Source organism: Procambarus clarkii, chromosome 24, assembly GCF_040958095.1.
Source record: "Procambarus clarkii isolate CNS0578487 chromosome 24, FALCON_Pclarkii_2.0, whole genome shotgun sequence".
NCBI lineage: Eukaryota > Metazoa > Arthropoda > Malacostraca > Decapoda > Cambaridae > Procambarus > Procambarus clarkii.
In genome coordinates, this window is record NC_091173.1 from 45,279,061 (window position 1) to 45,288,696 (window position 9,636).

The window sequence follows — 9,636 nt, forward strand, 5'->3', positions numbered from 1 at the left end:
CTTCGATCAGAACAAAAAGGCTACTCTCCTGCTATCACAACAGATTCACCCACAACCTTCACAGATACAATCAAGTAAACACAGACCTCACTATACTCAAAAACCACATACTCAACAGCCTTGACCAAGACCATGCTAACAACTGGGAGAAACTCATACATAAAGCTGAAATACAAAGAAAAACAACTCCACAACAATTCTGGAACTTCATAAAGAGGATCAGAGGAAACTCCTCCTCTTCTGCCTTTACATACATCACTCACAACAATCAAAACTACACCGATCCCTCAGAAGTAATAGGCATATTCAAACAACACTGGCAGGACATCTTCAATCCCCACCCCCCACAACCAACAGCAATACAAAACATAAACAGAGTAGAAACATGGATACGACACAACCCTCATGCCATCACACACTACCCTACCATTGACCTCACGACACTAGACGACTTAGAAAGTGACCTCACAGAATCAATACTACCTGAAGAAGTTAAACTCATGCTCAAGAACACCAGACGTAAAGCCCCAGGAGCCTCTGGCATTGGCCAAGCTCTCCTCAAGCAACTTCCAGACCCCCTAATCTTTGCACTCACAGACGTCTACAACGCCTCACTAGCATCAGGATATTTCCCAAGCCCATTCAAAGAAGCCACAGCAATCCTCATTCCAAAACCCCAAAAATCCCCGACAGACCCTAAGAACTACAGACCGATCAGCTTACTAGAGACATTAGGAAAAGTATACGAAAAACTCATTAATCATAAACTCAGGAATCACCTAGAACACAAAAACATATTGACAGACAAACAATTTGGCTTCAGACAACACCGCTCAACACAAGACGCACTGAACATAATAACAAACTACCTCTCCATAAATAAACACCAAAGGGCCAAGACGGCCCTCATTGCAAAGGACGTCGAAAAAGCTTTTGACACCGTATGGCACGACGGCCTGCGTTACAAACTCTGCACTCTGTTTCAACTATCTGATAACATGCAGAGGCTACTTTGCAGCTTTCTAACAAATAGAAAGATGCAGATCAAGTTCCTCAGCAAGCTGTCAGGGTTATTTCAACCTAAATGCAGGTGTCCCTCAGGGCTCAGTTCTTTCACCAACCTTATACATACTCTATATAAACGACATCCCTGACCCAGTATACTGGACATCAATGACCCTTTGCTACGCTGACGACGTAACCCAACTGATCACAGACTATACGATTAACGCCCTCACACGGAAAGCACAACAAGAAATAGACAAAGTCACCCTCTGGGAACACGACTGGCGAATAAAAACAAACCCCAACAAGTCAAAAATAACATACTTTTTCTACAACAAACGACGTAACCCTGACCCAGTAAAACTCTACTCTCAATCACCAGATGCAACCCAGATCCCAAGAGTCAACAAAACCACAGTACTTGGACTCACACTAGACTTTAACCTTCGCTTTCACACACACATAACACCCAAGAAAGCTATAGCCTCAAACGCCCTATCAAAACTCTACCCACTTAAACATGCCTCCCAAGCCACCAAGCTCTACTTATACAAAACACTTATTCTCCCACTCCTAACATATGCACCGATCCCACTCACACTTGCAGCACCAACAAATAGGAAGAAACTCCAGCGTACCCAGAACAGGGCTCTGAGATGGGTGTTCGATACCCATTGGCAGGACTTCACCACCAGTGAGGCCCTGCATGAGAGGGCGAACATCCCACCTCTGAACATAACCTGGGATACTATGGGGAAGAAACAGATTGACAGAATTCTCACCTATCATGACAACTACGACACGTTCCTCAGAAACGTCCTAAGCAGACCCAGACATACGCACAACCTCTTTAACCTGATCGACGATCCACCTCCTGCTCCGTCCTTTACATAACCCCTCTCCTATAATATCACTACTCAAATCACCAAACTTCCAACTATAACCTCCTAACTCTTCTCCCCCCTCTTTAGGGGGGGACCAACTAGCTCCCGTTTTCTGGTGCCTTGGGTGGGCCGCGATGCTGATTAACAGATCAAAGACCACATCTGGTGTGAGCCTCCAGGGCACACCCAGCTGAGGACTGCTGTCTCCGTGGGTGCTCAGAAAAGACGAAATGTTGTCACAGATCCGATTCCTTGCCTTCACTGCCTAGTCTGGTCATAACGATTTCAATGCCATGCAGCTGGGTCTAGCCCTGGCACTTTACCTCATACTGAAAACCCTTCCTCTCACCCCCACTAATTCTTCCCCTATCCCCACTTCCACGCTCACCCATAAGGGTATCTTGACCTATATTTAAATGAATGAATGAATGGGCATTCGTCAATTCGATTCACACAACTTCAACACCATGACTGGACGCGGCAAGGGAGGCAAGGGACTCGGAAAGGGTGGCGCCAAGCGTCATCGTAAGGTGCTACGTGACAACATCCAGGGCATCACCAAGCCCGCTATTCGTCGCTTAGCTCGTCGTGGCGGCGTGAAGCGTATTTCGGGTCTCATCTACGAAGAGACCCGTGGCGTCCTGAAGGTGTTCCTCGAGAACGTCATCCGTGATGCTGTAACCTACACGGAACACGCCAAGAGGAAGACCGTCACTGCTATGGACGTGGTGTACGCTCTGAAGCGCCAGGGTCGTACCCTCTACGGATTCGGCGGATAAGAGCTTGGCTAATCCATCGATTCCACCCACCACCACCTCAAAACGGGACCTAATTAGGTCCCTATACTTTTTTACTGAAGGGCTTAATAGACGATAACATAAATTGTTTTGATATCAGCTAGCACATTGGGTCTTATGAAATCTATTTTTTATCCTCGCATGCTTAAAGGGACTCTGATTGGGGAGGGAGGGGGGGGGGGGGAAGGTTTGTTACGTTATATACTAGCAGAGCAGGATCATTGGTGGGGGGGGGTGAGGGGGAGAGAGAGAGAGAGAGAGAGATCTTTCCCAACTCTTCCTTTTTACATGAGTGAGCTACCCGTTTTATTCATTTTATCCTTCTCAGAGCTGTTTTGATAGTATCCAAATGATGGTAAATGAAAAGGGAGGACACGAATATCTACCCAGAATTCAGGACTGGCAATCGATATGCATGTTTGAGTGCGAATCTTTTTCTCTCTCAACTTAGGTATACGTTTATGTCGTACCTAAAAGCGAGAACCACACTATTGGGACAAGTATGCAAGGCCCAATTTTCCTAACAAGCACAGTTAATTTTGTTATTTTCGAACATTTCTTTCCAAATTGGTTTATCCAATTAACAGTATTATATTAAGATCATGAATTGCTGGGTTAGGTTAGGTTAGGTTAGGTTAGGTTAGGTTAGGTTAGCTTAGCTTAGGTTAGGTTAGGTTAGGTTAGCTTAGCTTAGCTTGGGTTAGCTTAGGTTAGGTTAGGTTAGCTTAGCTTGGGTTAGCATAGGTTAGGTTAGGTTTGATTACATTTCTATGTTAGATTTAACTCAAATTCAAAACAATTGCAGTCATTCGGCTTGTTAGTCAACTTGCCTCTAATAGGGGCAATTTGTCTAACAAGACTATTTAGTTTTGTGTGCATATATATATATATATTATAGCTTCAAGACTCCGAACCAATATAGAAGCATCAAGAGGAAGTGCTTGTGTTATGGGCCAATAGGCCTTCTGCAGTTACTTCCATTCTTATGTTTTTATTCCCATTGGTTCGTGTTTTATCTTGTGTAAATGTCAATCACCTTACCCAAAACTTTGGTACCATATCACCTCACCCATGTGTATATATAAATATATATATATATATATATATATATATATATATATATATATATATATATATATATATATATATATATATATATATATATATATATATATATATATATAATATACAGAGTAAATCTACCCCAAAAGTAATGATTTATTTGTCTACAAAACTAAACTCTTTTTGGAATCATATGAGGCCCCTCCACTGAGGGGGGAGGCCTGGATGTTTATTGTCATGTGTATTCATGCTGCTTGCATGTCGTCGTTTATTTTGCCTTTGTTGTTTTCTTGACAGCTTTCTTTGCCTTGGGTGGTTTGGGAGATTTTGAAGCTCTCTTTATTTTGGGCTTTTTGTTCCCAACAACAAGCTGCTGCTGCTTCTTTTTCAAGGCTGTAGGTGGTTTGTTGCTTGTGGCGGCTTTCTTGGGAGTTACCACGGCCTTCTTTGCTGCTGTAGATGGTTTCTTGGTTGTGGTGGCTTTCTTGGGAGTTAGAACGGCCCTCTTCTCTGCTACGGCCAGCTTGAATGATCCACTAGCTCCACTTCCCTTGGTCTGAACAAGAATGCCGTCAGCCACTGCTTTCTTGAGAAATCTTCGGATGTAAATGGCGATCTTGGCAGCCTCGACTTTGTTGTTGGCAACAACGTACTTCTTGATTGCTTGTAGAGACGAGCCCTTACGGTCTTTGAGTGCTGCGACCGCGGCTAGAACCATTTGACTAGTTTTCGGGTGAGCAACCTGGACGCGAGGTTTCCTGGTGGTGGCCACCACAGCAGCAGCCGCAGCCTTCTTGGTAGGCTTTGCTTCTACCATGATGATGATGAGATAACCAAGGTGATGAGAGACGCTCAGACAGTCACGGGGGAATGATGCTGCCGCCGCTTGAGCCGAACCTATTTATGTGCCGGCACGGTACAGAAGCTGCAACCTGGCAACTCGTCCACCAATCACAACGGTTGGTTTTACGGCTCCGAAACCTGGATCCCATATCTTCTCTAAAATAGAAGCATTTGTTCATGTTCTTTGTAAAAGTATCATAAAGCAGGACAGATGAGACAAATATCATAAAAACTGAAGAGCAGATGAGCACACACATGTATGTATTACAAAAGAAAATCCACAAATTCATTAGAAATTGGCAGGGCAGGCTGAGGAAGTAGGTAGATGTAAAATGTCTGTAAATGGCGAAAGAACATAAACCCAAGACTGAATAAACGATGTTAAATATCCATGCCAAGGAGACAAAAATATGTTAGGATACAATTACCATTAAGACACCACAAGAAGGTCCGTATCCTGCCGTGATGACTAAAAAGAGTTGGTTATTAGCCACAATGTGTAGGCAGTCTCATGCCAACGGCCATACCACGTTGAGAACACCGCTTCTCGTCCGATCAGCGAAGTTAAGCAACGTTGGGTTTGGTTAGTACTTGGATGGGTGACCGCCTGGGAACACCAAATGCTGTTGGCAATAATGTTTTTTGTTTTGTTTTGTTTTGTTTCGTTTGTTTTTGTTTGAATGGCTGGCTCCACGGGAAATTCACGGAGTTGTGTGGAATAAGGCCTGGTAAAATGAATTAATATGTATGTCATGTTTAAAACAAACTCGCTTAATATAGTGTGTGAGGCTTTATACAAAAACAAACAACCAAAACAAAACATGTTGTGTATATATATATATATATATATATATATATATATATATATATATATATATATATATATATATATATATATATATATATATATATATATATATATATATATATATATCTTAATCCGGGTTTGAACTCGCAACTCCAAGAATACGCATCACTTATATACACTTTACCACTGGACCACAGCTGCAGGACACTAGCTTGATGCTGAGGTATCAATTTAATGACGTAAATGCCATTTCCACAAATAAATGATAATTTAAAAGTATTTGTATGTACAAATCTTTTCTGTTTAAAAGGCTACAATATCAGTTACTGATATAATTTGTGTTAATGTTTCTATACCCACAGGAAGGCATGTTTTTGCTTATATGTAAGGGGTACGGAGAAGGAATCCACAGACCATCAGTCCCCTTCCCCCCCCCCCCCCCCTCCCACCTACTACCACCACCACCACCACCACCACCACCACCACCACTACTCACCACCACCACCACTACTCACCACCAATCACCACCACCACCAATCACCACCAATCACCACCACCACACCTAACCGAAAACCCCCTAACACATCAACCCTCCCCCCAATCAACAGGCGAAATAATAACCCTCAAATGCCTGCCTGCCTGCCAGCCAGCCAATACTAACGGTCTTCTCAGAAAGAAAATCTCTTTGTATCTGTATTACTTGATGAAATGTATGATTCTAATAATGAAAATAAATTTTGATGTCGGTTGTATGAGCATAATGACCAATATGCACATGATATGAATGAATTAAATAGTGTAGTTTTAAGTAATTAGGTTGTAGACACATTAAGCGGATATGATATTTGACGCGTCCAGAACTGGTGATTTTTGGTTTAGTTTTAAATGCACCACCACCATTGCTTCCCCAGAGCCTAATTAAGGACCGGTAAAAGGAGTCAATATGTATGTCATCTATAAAACCAAAGAATGAATAAAAACACACACACACACACACACCTACATAATAGTACTAGGAAGATTGTATGGCATAAAAAAAAAAAAAGTACTCCCATTGGGTCGTTTGAACTCGCGACTTCCAAAACACCAGCCACACACCTTACCACCCAGCCACCATAGAGTTGGTATAATTGTGCAACTTTAGTTATAAAAGTAAAGTTCTTATTGTCTCAAATCTTATTGTCTGTTCTATGAAAAGGCATGATGTAAATTATGTATTTTTTGAATGATTGAATTGTAGGCACATTAAGCGGATTCGATATTTGATATATCCAGAAAAGGTGATTTCTGTTCAGTTTTAAAATGCATCACCGTTAACGCTAAAGGACTGGTAAAACGACTCGATGTTTGTCATTTTTAAAATAAACACTAAAACTAGGCCCTTAACATATATAATGTTTGAATATAAATTGAATGCATATAAATACAAAGTGGGAGTGGCTGGCTGGCTGGCTGGCTGGCTGGCTGGCTGGCTGGCTGGCTGGCTGCCTGCCTGCCTGCCTGCCTGCCTGCCTGGCTGGCTGGCTGGCTGGCTGGCTGGCTGGCTGGCTGGCTGGCTGGCTGCCTGGCTGGCTGGCTGGCTGGCTGGCTGGCTGGCTGGCTGGCTGCCTGCCCGCCCGCCCGCCCGCCCGCCCGCCCGCTTGCCTTGCCTTGCCTTGCCTGTCCTGTCCTGTCCTGTCCTGTTATTGCCTTGCCTTGCCTTGCCTTGCCTTGCCTTGCCTTGCCTTGCCTTGCCTTGCCTTGCCCTGCCTTGCCCTGCCCTGCCCTGCCTTGGCTGCAGCTGGCTGGCTGGCCGTAAATCAACTCTTAACAACACCATACCACACCACACCATCACCCATCACCCATCACCCACCACCGGCCCCAGTCTCCCAGCCTCTCTTATATACCCGAGCAGGCCCTTTAAATTATTTGAATTGTTGCACTTCGGCCAATGGCAGGCACGATCGCTGCTGCTCAAACATATTCTGGTTCACAAGTATTATAATATATTATATTATATTATATATATATATATATATATATATATATATATATATATATATATATATATATATATATATATATATATATTCATGAAACACATTAAAACCTTGATCATTTATTCATTCATTACGTCTAGTGAAGAATTGCTTTTGTTCATTTGTATGATTAAAAATTAATAGAATATGAATTCCTCGCTTAAAGTAAAATATAAAATATATATTGGATTTATATGATTGGTTAATATTCCAAGTGATGCTGAATATCCCCTATAATTTTGTTTTGTTTGTTTGTTATGTACACATTCCAAATGAAATCAATATAAATGTTATTATTAATGTTTGAAAGTTGATTGTCTACTTGAATCTCTCTATTAAAGTGTGTGTGGCTCCGGATGGAGCCTGGTTATGGTATTTGTCGTGGTGGGTGGCAGAAGTGCTTACTTCTTCTCTGTCTTCTTTGGCAAAAGAACTGCCTGAATGTTTGGAAGAACACCTCCCTGTGCAATGGTTACGCCAGACAGAAGTTTGTTGAGTTCTTCGTCGTTGCGGATGGCCAACTGCAAGTGACGTGGGATGATACGGGTCTTCTTGTTGTCACGTGCGGCGTTACCGGCGAGCTCCAGAACTTCGGCAGCGAGGTATTCCATGACGGCTGCCAGGTAGACAGGAGCGCCAGCACCGACGCGTTCGGCGTAGTTGCCCTTACGCAGCAGACGGTGAATTCTGCCCACGGGGAACTGAAGTCCGGCCCTGCTGGAGCGAGACTTTGACTTGCCCTTCACTTTGCCTCCCTTGCCGCGTCCTGACATTGCTGCTGCTGTTGTGGGTTTGTGGTGTTTTATGCCGCCCCGCAGATCGAGCTTCGTGTTATATACCCCGCTCAGGATCAAGGGAGCCCGCCACTGACCAATCAGCGCGCTCCGCCACGCGACCCGCTCTGAGCTGAGTCGCGAGCGGGATATAAAAGGAAAGCTCGCCTCGCGCAAAAGTTCATTATTGTATCGCAACGCCAGCCAGCACGAGCATCATCATGCCACCCAAGGCATCTGGAAAGGCTGCCAAGAAGGCCGGAAAGGCCCAGAAGGCCATTGCCAAGGGCGATAAGAAAAAGAAGCGCAGGAGGAAGGAGAGCTACAGCATCTACATCTACAAAGTGCTGAAGCAGGTCCACCCCGACACTGGTATCTCTTCCAAAGCCATGTCGATCATGAACTCGTTCGTGAACGACATCTTCGAGCGCATCGCCGCCGAGGCTTCTCGCCTGGCCCACTACAACAAGCGTTCCACCATTACCAGTCGGGAGATCCAGACGGCTGTAAGGCTCCTGTTGCCCGGAGAACTGGCCAAGCACGCCGTCTCTGAGGGCACTAAGGCCGTCACCAAGTACACCTCCTCCAAGTAAACGGCTTACTTACTGCCCTGTGGTGGTGGCTTGGCCTCAAACCAACAAACTCGGCTCCATTGGAGCCACACTTTAATTTCTAAAGAGATTGTGAGTGTTAGACACCAATACTATTATAACAAAAACCTCTGTCACTGAAAGCAAATAGCTATAAAATGAGAATATTTATGAAACTGTCTGTGTGTGTTTCTCTCTCTCAGTGTCTGTCTGTCTGTCTGTCTGTCTGTCTGTCTGTCTGCCTGCCTGCCTGCCTGTCTGTCTGTCTGTCTGTCTGTCTGTCTGTCTGTCTGTCTGTCTGTCTGTCTGTCTGTCTTGTCTGTCTTGTCTGTCTGTCTGTGTGTCTCTCTCTCTCTCTCTCTCTCTCTCTCTCTCTCTCTCTCTCTCTCTCTCTCTCTCTCTCTCTCTCTCTCTCTCTCTCTCTCTCTCTCTCTCTCAACACATATAAGCACTCGGTATCTTTTTTCTAGAGATTAGAGATTCATTGTTATGTTCCACATTAGGATTACTATGCAGGCCACCCTCTTAGGTTTGAAAATGTCAAGAAAACGGTTAATTTAAAATGTCATCTCCTAACTTAACAGATTAAGCCAGAGGACCGAAAACAGAATAAAACAGGACTGGACAGTATGTCACTTATACAAGCTGCTTTTATTTCTAGTACAGTATGACAATTTTTATTTTGGGGGGGGGGGGGGTGATCCTTGACAGTGCATAAGAGCGAAAAGCGACGGCGTTTTGTTTGTAAGAGAACAGGTTGTACTACAAATGATTTGATTTATTGATATCACGTGTATGTATGACACCTAAATTAGTGTATTTGTTTATTTATTTATTTATTTATTATATGTGT

At 43.7% G+C, this 9,636-nt stretch overlaps 1 non-coding gene across 1 annotated transcript; it reads left to right on the forward strand.

Annotated features, from left to right (window-relative positions):
* The first annotated feature begins 5,104 nt into the window (after nt 1-5,104).
* On the forward strand, nt 5,105-5,223 carry LOC138368294 (5S ribosomal RNA). Its single transcript, XR_011229569.1, has one exon. It is a non-coding gene; the product is annotated as a 5S ribosomal RNA (ribosomal RNA).
* The last annotated feature ends 4,413 nt before the right edge of the window (nt 5,224-9,636 follow it).